The sequence below is a fragment of the Sturnira hondurensis genome, unplaced genomic scaffold, assembly GCF_014824575.4.
Source record: "Sturnira hondurensis isolate 20B ecotype Veracruz unplaced genomic scaffold, ASM1482457v3 Scaffold0021555, whole genome shotgun sequence".
Classification (NCBI taxonomy): Eukaryota; Metazoa; Chordata; class Mammalia; order Chiroptera; family Phyllostomidae; genus Sturnira; species Sturnira hondurensis.
Window position 1 is genome coordinate 3,848,696 of NW_028094186.1, and position 11,138 is coordinate 3,859,833.

The following is an 11,138-nucleotide window of genomic DNA, read 5'->3' on the forward strand; positions in this document are numbered from 1 at the left end:
TGCCTCGTCCCAGGGGACGTATCTGTTTGCAGGGTGGGCGTGCTCTTCTGCCTCCCCACCGGGTTCCAATGTGACCAGCCGGTGACTCACAGCCCCCAAACCGAGTGCTTGGCACCTTCTAGCACACAATGCCTGTCCTATTCCTCGGCGCTCGGCAGAGGCGATCAATGACAGGGTGTACTTGGGGGCCACCCACCCACCAAATTATCTCCTTTGTGGATGCCTGAAATTCCACCATTAATACTTCATTCTTTTGGAGGATATTATGGTCTTATCTCAGTTCCACTCTTGCAATATAAGCCCCTTGGGATATATAACATACCTGAATATGGATGAGCATGTCAAAACATTTTCCTTCCCGGCGGGAGGGGTCCAAGTTCTCAGGCTCCGAGTTCGGCATTTTTTCCCAATACCCGGCACTTTCGGTTACGCAGCAAACATGATCAAGCCCCTACTATGTGCTGCAGCCTAGGCCCAGTGCAGAGATGAGGAAGACATGGTCTTGTCTTTGAGGTACATGGTAGGTTCTCCCTAAATGTTAGCGGAAGCCTTTACCCTCACACTTAGTGCTGGTGCATAGTAGGAGCTCACTGAACAATTATAGACTGAATGAGTGAACCCTGACAGCTGCAGAAATAAGGCCGCACAGCACCGGGAGGGCGAACACAGGGCTGAAGCCCACGGTCGGAGGTCGCCTTCTGGCTCGGCCGCGCATCAGCTGTGAGGCCATCAGCAAGTTTCTGCGGCTTTCTCTGCCTCAGTCTCCTCATTGGCAAAATGGGAATGATAATGGGCGCTATGAGGATTAACTGAGTTAATCTTTGTAAGGTACTTAGAACATTTCCTGGCACACGACATGCACTATGTAAGTGTTTGTTAAGTAACTAGAACTCAGCAAACATTATTGAAGACACATGGAAGGTATTCGGTCATGTTTGTTGGCAGGTCTGAGGGCTGCCCGTGGCAGGAGTGATGTTTGAGTTTTCTCCGTGGCCTCCGAGGCTGGCACGGGAGAGACGTCAGCAAACGCTGGTTCACCGGACTGGTCCTGTCCTCCTGGACCCGTCCTTGCTTTGCTGACCGGGAGCTGCGTGTCTGGGAGTGCTGGGGGCCCCAGCAGGGCTGGTGCATTTTGGCAGTCCGCGTTCTTAGAGACTCGGTCGTAAATCCAGTTGTCGTCGGGTCCCTCCAGCAGGGCTGTTTTTTTCTGCCTGTTTGGGTGCAGACAGAAACTGTCAATACAGAATCGATCTTTACAAGACAGAGACTAATGCGTGGGGCGGTGAAACGTGGTGCAGAGACAAGCAGGAACAGCCGGTTCTTCTCATGGCTTCCCCGTGGTTCCGGGCTCGGGGCATGCGATCGGTACTCGGCAACCGCTCGGTAGTGGTGCCTGAGCCTGGCTGGGAACAACCCAACTCTTCCTGACTCCTCCCGCAGGCTGTGGTCTGTCCATCCCCAGCTTTTGTTTGGGTTGGTCTCACAATGCAAAACACCTTTTTACATCCCCTTCTCTTTTCTGAATTCCTTCTGCCTTGTTCCCGTGGCTTTTCCCTAGATCTCTGCTCAGTTTTTGTTCCCTGTCTTCCCTTCCGGGCAAACGCCCCAGCCCCACCAACCCGCTCCTTGCTCCTTTGTTTGTTCATTCACCGGACATTGACTGGGAGCCTGAATACTCACTCAGCAAATATTCACTGAAGCCTCCACTCTGTGCTGGACACGATACTGGGGCCCAGGGACCCGAACCATACAGTCTCATGAGAAAAATGGCAGTCACAGTGCGCAAAGGAGGGGTCTGTGGGGCTACCAAACGTGGAGCTCTAACCCAGTCTTGGGGTTCAGGAAGGGCCTGTGTTAGGGGGTAAGATTTAAGCTGAGTGTCCAGGAAGGAACTGGAGTCAAAAGGTGAAGGGAGAGAGCACTGCAGACTTTAAACTTGACCCCAGGGGCTGTGGGGAGTTTGAAATGGACACTTGGAGGAGGGGTTGTCAATTTTAGATACAAAATTTTAGGTTTTAAAATACGAAACTGGTATTTTTTAAGTTTTTATTTGAAATCAGCTCCATTAAAGAATAATTTATGTCTAATATTCACCCATTTTAAGTGTACAAGTACATCATTTTTGACAAGGGTATACAGTTGTGTAATCACGACCATAATCCAGGCATGAAACGTTTCCATCACCCCCCACAGGGCCTCCCTGCCCCTCTGCAGCCAGGCCCCTCCCCTCCCCCCCACCAGTGGAGACAACCTCTGATCTGCTTTCAGATCCGCAGGTTTGCCTGTCTAGACTTTTCCGTCAATTGCACCGCAATGGCAGCCTCCTGGGTCTGGCCTTTTCACTTAGCACCATGCTCTCAGCCCTTGTGTTGTCTGCTGTGGAACCCTCTTTGCTACAAAGTAATACTCCCTTGCAAGGCCGTACCAGTGTGGTTATCCTTTCAGGGTTGGTGCGCATTTGTGTGGGGAAAGGCTGGTTTGGATTCTCCCCTCCTCCACCCTAAAGCATGCAGCCTTGCAACTCTTTCCCTGCAGGAGAATGGTCAGGGGACTTATTCCCCGGGGAAGGAGAGAGCAAGTATTCTTCAGAACAATGAGATCGGACTGGCTTCCTTGTTTGCCAGGAGATACTTGTCTCGAAAGCCAGCCTGGTGGAGAAAGAAAAGCTTCTTAAAAATGTCCAAAGCTCCCCTGTATTCACAAGCTAGGCCTGACCCACACAAACCAGAGAACTTCACTGAGAGAGAGCCTTAGAGGGAGCCGTGGGCTGCCGGCGAAGCACCCAGCACAGAGACAGCGGCACCAGTGGGGCTTCCTGTGAGGACAGGAGAGGAAGGGGGACCAGTTTGGGGGGGGGTAGTGGGGGGAATGCTGCCAGGTCGGTTGGTTGGAACGGAGGAGAAAACAGAAGTTCTCTTGGGCCCTTTAGGGAAGTCAAGGGGGAACTGAGGGCATGGTGGCTCAGGCCAGCACCACGGGGCATGTCCAGGCCAGCAAGTCTGAGAGAGCCTGTCCAGCTCCCCACGGCCTGTGGGTGGTGGACACAAGTCCCAGAAGTCCAGTGTGCCTCCCAAAGTGGGGTTTGAAGGGACCAAGAGGATCAGGGCAAAGAGGCCACAGAAGGCTAACGGCAGGGTCCCCCGTCAGCAGCAGATGTGGGCACACACCTGCCTGCCAAGAGAGACCGAGGACAGCAGCTGTAGCTTCTGTGAAAACAGAGTCTGAAGTTTGTAGATAAGGGGCCCAGGGCACCCGAGGCCGAGGAGGTGGGCCAGAGGACCCGCCTGGACTAACAGCAGCCCCTCGCATACCCCAAGAACCACCTTAGGAAGGAAATGTGGGGTGGGAGGTGCAAGGAACCCTTGAAAGGCAGAGAGACTGAAGTAACCCAAAAGAGGTGGTGTCACCTTTCATTGAAAAGGTCGGGTTTGTTGGGATCAGTTAGAGAATTTCATCTCTATGATGTTTGGTACATCTTGATGATAGTGGGTGTGATGTTTTCCTGCCATGGAAGGCCTCTCTGGCTGGAGTGTGGGGGACAGCTTGGGGCAGGGACACTGGCTCCTGGGGCAGGGACACTGGCTCTGGAGGCTAGGCTGAGGACTGTCGTAATGGTCCTGATAGGAGACCTGGACCAGGGCAGGGGCTGTGGGTCTCGACCTCAGTTGTGCATTGAAATCACAGTGTCCTGCTCAGACCACGCCCCCGGCCAATGCAGTCAGAATGTCTGGAGGCGGACCCAGGTGTCAGTATTTTTAAAGGCCCTCACATGATGTCATTATGCACCAAGGTTGAGAAAATCAGAAGTTGGAGAGCAGAGCTTCTCAAACTGTAACATCCATCTGAATCGCCTTGGGGATGTTCTTAAAACAGACATTTTCGTCTGTGGGTCAGAGGCAGGGCCAGGAGTCTGCGGCTAATGCTGTTGGCACGCAAACCACGCCGTGAGGAGCGAGTGTCTGGAGATGATACTGAGGGGGAGACTCAAAGGCTGGGTGAAGCCTGGATGTGGAGGAGGGCAGGGGCTTCCAGGGAGACTTCCAGGTTTCTGGTGCGAGCGCCTGGGAGGATGGGGGCCTTTAGCCGAGCTCTGGAGCCGGCTGCTGAGTGGGCGTGAGGATTCAGGGTGGGGTGGAGGCCAGTCCAGTCCAAGTCCTGTTGAGCGCAATAGACAGTATGGATTTGAGGAGTCGGTTCGGGGATCATCGGCACCTTACTAACACCAGCTCGTATTTACTGAGCACTAACCATGTGCTGGGCACTAGAGTGAGCATTTTGTATACAATAACTCGCTTAAAGGCCACAGTGCTCAGATGGGAAAACGGAGACACGTCCAGTCACTGGCTGCACATAGTGGTTAGACAATCACATACTTTACAAAGTGTTCCCCCGATATTGCTGGTACCCAACTGGCACCATACATAGTTAGCACACTATTATTGACTATATTGCACCAGACTCTTATGAGGTCCTCAGGCAGCAATGCAGCCTTAGGGCGCTTTTGGACTCAGGTAATAGAAACTCAAGTCAAACTCCCTTACATAAAAAAAATGGAAGTTATTGGCCCAAGTAACCAAAAACTCAAAGGACAGATCTGATTTATAGACAGGCTTGGATCCAGGCACTCAGATGGTGTCAAGAACCCCCTGCATGTCCTGCCTCTGAGTCCCTGGGTCAGAGTCATTCTCAGGCAGCCTCTCCGTAGATGCGACAATGACGGCCCAACAGCCCCAGGCTCCTGTCTTCCCAGTTCAGCAGTCTGGACAGAGGGGCAGACTGTTTCCTAATTGCTCCTGCAATAGTCTTGGCATTGCCACTCACTGGCTCTGATTGGCCAGCACAGGTCATGTGCCAACCTCTGAACCAATCACTGTGGCTAGGAGGATGTGGCACTGTCCTTGGCCAGGCAAAGGTCAAGTGTCCACTCCAGTGGTCAACTCTGGGGCCTGAAAGTAAACGGGTGGGGATGGATTCTGGGCAGGCGAGAGCACGGGTGCCACCAGGAACGGGAACACAAGCCAGACCTCGCCTCACGGTCATGGTCACAGGGCACTAGAACAGGAGTGCCGAGATCCCACCATGCACTGTGCAGTTCCCACATCCTGGCCCTGCTGTTTTGTCAGCCTGGAGCGCCTCCCAGCTCACTGCCACGGACTATTCTACTTATCCCTTCCTGGCTCCAGTCCATCTGCCCCTTCTGGGGCCTCCCTCATAACCCCAGGGTTTATCAGATACCTCTTACCCACCACGTCACAGTCCGCAGGGGCCTCAGTGTCTGCTTCCTGCTTTCTCTGGCCCTATAGGCGTCTCCAGGTGCAGCTTCCTGCCCATCCTGGATTTCCCTTAACTCTGCCTCAGGGTGCCGGTGTGCTGCCAGGGGTGTGCACAACCCAAGGGTCCAGGGGAGTCCTTGATCCAGGTGTAAAACCTGAATCACTGGGAGATGAGAGCTGGTGGGCAAATTTTCTCTTCTCCCCACCACGCATCCCCAAGGGGTGTCCCAAGGCTCAGTAGGTGTGGTTTCTCAGGGTGCAGTTCACAGGCCCAGCAATCGGTGACTGGCCTGCAGCCAACTTGAACACACCCTCCCAAGGCTCTTTCCCTCCCCAGTCACTCCTCTTGTCCTTCCCTTCTGCTTCCTGGAGGTATTAGTCAGGGCTCTTCGGAGAAACAGAACAAAGAGGAGGTCTATCTACGTCGACGTTGACACCAATATACACACATATGTAGATTGAGATTTCTTGTAAGAAACTAGCTCACGCAGTTACGGGGGCAGAGAGCTCCCAGCATCTGCCCCCTGTGAGCTGGAGACCCAAGGAAGTTGGCGGTGTAGTTTCTGCCCGACTCTGAGCCTGAGAACTGGGAGGCCCGATGGCACAGGGCCCAGTCCAGGACGACTCACTTTATCGTAATACTCGTTCTCTCGCGGGGGTCTGGCGCCAAACCCACGGCGTCTCTGAGACCTGCCTGTGCGCACACAAGTGCTTCCTGAGGGCAGAGGCCTGGGCGGGGTGGGGTAACTCAGGGTGCTCTGTGAATGGGCGTTCCCCGTCAGGCTGGGAAGAAAGCGATTCCTTTTTCTCCCCAACTTTATTGAGTTCTATTCGAAGTACAATAACCTGCACACATTTCAAGTGTACAATTTTGGTCAGTTCTGACATATGTATACAATCACGAAACCATCACCATAATTGGGATAAGAAAAACGTTTCCCTCAGTCCCAAAACCGCCGCTCTGTACCCGTCACTACAAATTGTTTTCATTTCTGAGTTTTATACAGTCACGTGGCGCACACTCTTTGTCTTGCTCCTTCCGCTCAGCTCTATTATTCTGATTCATCCACGTTGTTGCATGTTTCAACCATTTACTCCTTTTCATTGCTGAGTCATAGCCCCCTGTATGGCTACACAACAGTTTGTTGGTCCACTCGTCTGTTGAAGAACTTCTGGGGTTGGTCCCAGTTTTTAGCTATTACACATAAAGCTGTTATGAACATTTGCATACAAAGCTTTGGCAAACACAGGCATTTCCTTTTCTTTGGGGTAAGGAGGAATGAAGTGGCCGGGTCGCATGGTACTGCCAAACCACATTCCAAAGCGGTGACACTGCTTTCTATTCCCACCAGAAGCGTATGCCAGTTCAGTCCTCCCCAGCACTTGGTGTGGTGTGTGTCTCTAATTTTGGCCGTTCCAATAGGTGTGAATGGTACCTCATGGTGGTTATAGTCATCTGTGCTCAGGTCATGAATTATTTTGAATGTCTTCTATGTGTTTATTTGCCATCTATCTATCCGCTTTGGTGAAGTGTCTATCCAAATCTTGGGCCTTTTTGGAGGAGTTGGGCTGTTTGCTTTCTTATTTTTGAAAGTTCTTTATATATTCCAGATGCAAGTCCCTTAACAGATATGTGATCTGCAAATGGCTTCTGCCCGTCTGCGTCTTATCTTTTCATTTTCTTAACAGAGTCTTTCAAAAAGCATACATTCTTAATTTTGATGTAGTCCAATTTACCCATTTCTTTTATGGGTAGCATTTTTGGTGCTAGATCCAAGAAATCTTTGCCTACCCCAAGATCACAAAGATTTCTTCCTATGTTTTCTTCTAGAACTTTTATATTATTATGTTTTATATTTAGGGATATGATCCATTTTTCTTAAAGTATGAAAATGCAAGATGCAAGACACAGCTCACAGGATAACACGTCCAGTCTTCACCCAGAAGCGTGCTCTCCACCCTTGATTTTCCAGAGAAAATCAGGCCCTGATTTTCCAGGTTCGGGACATCATATTTTCATGGCTCTTTGCACGTTGACTTTTGGGCTGCACCTGGGCATTTCGAGCATAGTTATGTTGCATAGATTCTGGATCATTATTGCCTTTAAAGAATGTTGAGGTTTTTCCTTGAGCGGCCAGACACCCTGGCTGGGTTCAGACTCTGAGTTCTGCGTGGCTCCTGTGGGCGGTGGTTCGTCTCCCAGTCCAGTTCTCTTGAGTCTTTGCCACGTCGGTTTGGATCCACCCAGTGTTCGCGTCGTTCTGGGTCAGGCAGAGCCTGTCTGGGTCATTCTGATCTCCAAGCCCTCTCCCGATTCCAGCCGTGTAACAACCGTTGGAGACGCAGGAGGCGAAATCAACCTCCTCATGTGGCAGACGAAGTATTCAGGGCCCACGGCTACACAGGTGCTCAGGGGCAGAAGTCACAAATAGTGTGTTCCTTCCCCACCCACTGTGAGGGCTGATAGAGACCTAGATCTGAGTTGCTGGGGGTGGGAGGCTGCTCTAGCATCTCCACGCCACGCAGCTGAGACCTGAGGCCAACAGCTGACCTCCCCAGCCACACCCTGGCTCTGGCTGAGGCCTCCCAGCTCCTGGCCCACCCCTCTTTCCCCCCACCCAGATGCAAAGCGCTCTGACTCAGATCGTCCTCATCTATCCATCTCATGGCCCGAGAGCATATGGTGGGAGGGGAGGAAGGGAAGAAGTCCGAGAAAGGGGTGATCCCATCTCTCTGGGTGTCTCGGGGACTCACCATGAAGTCAGCAGAGTCCCAGCTGCTGATGTCAAGGAACAATGGTAATAAACACTATGCTTCCTGAACACTTTCTGTGTGCCAGGCGCCATGCAAAGCACGTGTACATACACGCAGGCACTCCTGACTCTGGTAACAGCTCCATGGGGCAAGGCCTGAGATGACACCCATTTCATGGATGAGGAAACTGAGGTGCCAAAAGGCAACCTCCCCTTTTCAAGGTCACACAGCCGATAAATGGTAGGACCCTTGAAGGGGGACCTTAGAGTTGGTTGCCTTTCTCTGTGACCTGGGCTGGTGTGGCCATTGAACCAGCTCCCCAGTGCCTTGCCACGTTCCCTGAAAATCTCCTACCCTCCGAGCACCACTCAGGTGCCAGAACCCTTTCTTGAGATGCCCAGGGGATTGAGCTAATCCCAGCCCCAGAACCAAAAGGAAGGGGCAGATTCCCAAGGGCCCTTCAGACTGAGCAGACCCCTGCCTCCAACCGAAAATGAACCCAAATGGCGAAAGAGGCCGTCTCTGTGGATACAGAGAGATGGGGTTGATTGTCTTCTGTTCTGCATTAAGTAACAAAGGGGAAGACCAACCGGGCATGGTGCATGAGGTTCCCCACCAGCACCACCGGGACCCCTGGAACATCTTTATCCACTTACCCGGGGAATCAGGAAATTCTCCTCCAAGCCAGTTTTATTGGAGATTTTGGAAGCGAAGCTCACAGCCTCCCAATCAATAACAGATGAACGATGCTCGAATCGCATTTTTTCGGGAGGACGTTTGGCCCGGGCCTGTCCCAAGGCCTAGCCTTGGACATTCCCCTTGCATTGGACATTGTTGGGAAATTAGCAGGGCAGTTCTAGAAACCAGAGTCATCGGCGTGTGGGCGCGGCGGGAAAGGCTGTGCTGGCTGGGTCAGCCTGGGGAAGCCCTGTGTTTTGCAAGGGTTGGGGTCTGGCTCACACAGCACCCCCTTGGCTCTCCTCTCCCCGCACCTCGTCCCTGGCTCGACTTCCACATGTGCTCAGCACGGGCATCAAGTCCACAGGCCAATAAAGAATCAATCAAATCCAGTCCAGGCGGAGCTGGGGCCGTGGCGCCACGGTGCTGCTGGAGGAAGCGTGGGCAGCGGGGGTGAAGGCAGTCCCAGCTGTGCAGAGTGATGTCTGCGGAAAACTTCTTACCGCACCCACAGATGCGCTGGAGAAGGTGGTCCAAGACAGGAACCAGGACCACCTCTTGGGTCTCCATGTCCCCCAGAGCCACAGTTGAAAGTAGGGGAGGGGGAGCCCCAAGGCGGAGAGGAATGGCGGTAACACTCTGTTCCCCTCAGACCATCCGTAGTGTGAGAAATGAACTGCTTGGAGTGAGGAGCAGGGTCCGCAGTTCTGTTCTCCCATCGTACCAACACCCGCTGAGCACCTACTACACGCATATGGGGTGCAAGGGTGTGAAAGCACCATGAGCGAACGCAGGGCCTGCCTGCTTTTGTGTGTGTGTGTGTAGCAGCTCGATCAACATCACAGCTCCCTCCTCAGAGAGGAAAAGGCAACAAAAAAAACACCCACATTCTGGGGTCCCCACCGGGATGATGGCTCTCTCCTTGTACTGCTTTGGAGAGTCCATCACTCCATGGCGCAGGTTCCTTCACTGAAGAAACCCCCTTGCTGAAGAAAACGCTACATATTTCGGTCTTGCTAGATCTGTGACCATCCTGTGGCGGGTATTTGTTGAGCACCAGCTGGGTTCAGGGCCCCAAAGAGACATTTACTTGGGAGGCAGGAGGCCAGCCAGCGATCAGAGAACCGGACAGCGGAAACCCATGCCGAAGGCTGGTCTAGTTCGGTCCACAGAGAGGGAGCCCCATGCCACGGGGTGGACTGGCTCAGGCCCTCGAGGCTCCCCTTCTGTTTCGTACCTGGCCCTGCCAGTGCATCACTGTGGGATGCTGGTCCCACCGGACCTGCCCCCGGCTCGATTTCCCCACCTGTAAAAGGGGGTGGTGGATAGGTGAGTGTTTCTACAAGTGTCACCTGTGGTCAGCTTGCATCCAAATGACCTCAGGGTAACCTGGTAAAATCGCAGGTTTCTGGACCTCACAGCAGGCCTCTGACAGAGGTCCTCAGAAGAGAAGGTGGGGCTGGGAACATGAAGTCATAATGCACTCCCTTTGGGGATTCTGACAGCCCTGAAATTTGAGCAAGACCCATGGAGGGGACAGTGCCTCGGTGTGGGGCAAGTTCGCCAAAGCGGATTCTGTTCTAAACGAACTCAGCTGTGAGGGACTCAGGTAGTCAGGGAAGACCTCCTGGAGGTGGACATGAGCTGAGACTGAAAGCATAATAACAGTGATGGTCATCGTTGTTGTTGTCAAATGACTTTACAAGATTCTTAAGCACATCCACCCATTTCTTCTTGCTGGGCAAAGTGCTTTAAGTTCATGGTCTTATTTAACTGCTGTGACAGCCCAGTGAGATAAGACCTCTTGTCTCCATTTCATTGTGAGAAAACTTACCTCCCTCAGGTGTGGGGACCCCCTCTGAGACAGACCGAAAATTCTCCCTCTCACAGTGCACAGGCTGGGTGCTCCTGCTCCCAAAACCTGGAGCAAACAGAGGCCTTCCGGGAACAGAGGGGTTGGCGTCTGGGACTCAGAGAACAAGAAGGGATTATTTTTTCCAATGCTTCGTTCACTCACACATCCATTCATTCATTCACTCACTCCCTCGTTCAGAATGCGCTCATTCGTTTCATTGCTCCCTCATTAATGAATTCGTGTACTTACTTACTCATTCGTTGAATCCCACTTTCTGTTTGTAGCAGATTTTATTTCTTGACTGTGTAGTTAGGATTCATTCATTACGCACAACAGAAACACGGCTCAAACGCACTCAAGCAGGAAAGGGAACTTACCCATACAAGCATCCGAAATGCCCAGAGGTGAGCCCACACAGCTTCAGTCTGACTGCATGCAGGTGCCCGGATGTTGATGTCTGCGACTCTCCATACGCCCTCTCTGCTTTCCTGTGTCAACTTCACTCTCAGGCTGGTTGGGTGTTTTCCTCTCTGCTTATAAAGTTGTCCACCAACAGCTGCAAGCTTATGTCCTATCAG

General features: G+C 52.5%; 1 long non-coding RNA gene across 2 annotated transcripts; it reads right to left on the reverse strand.

The window, feature by feature from the left end:
- Positions 1-2,250: 2,250 nt before the first annotated feature.
- On the reverse strand, positions 2,251-9,453 carry LOC118977827 (uncharacterized). 2 transcript variants are annotated; one of them, XR_005064616.1, is made up of 4 exons: positions 8,684-9,453; positions 8,028-8,182; positions 7,818-7,819; positions 2,251-2,261 (listed from the first exon to the last, which is right to left on the reverse strand). It is a non-coding gene; the product is annotated as an uncharacterized LOC118977827 (long non-coding RNA). The 2 variants fall into 2 exon arrangements; XR_005064615.1 differs by having other exon boundaries at positions 8,028-9,453.
- Positions 9,454-11,138: the final 1,685 nt, after the last annotated feature.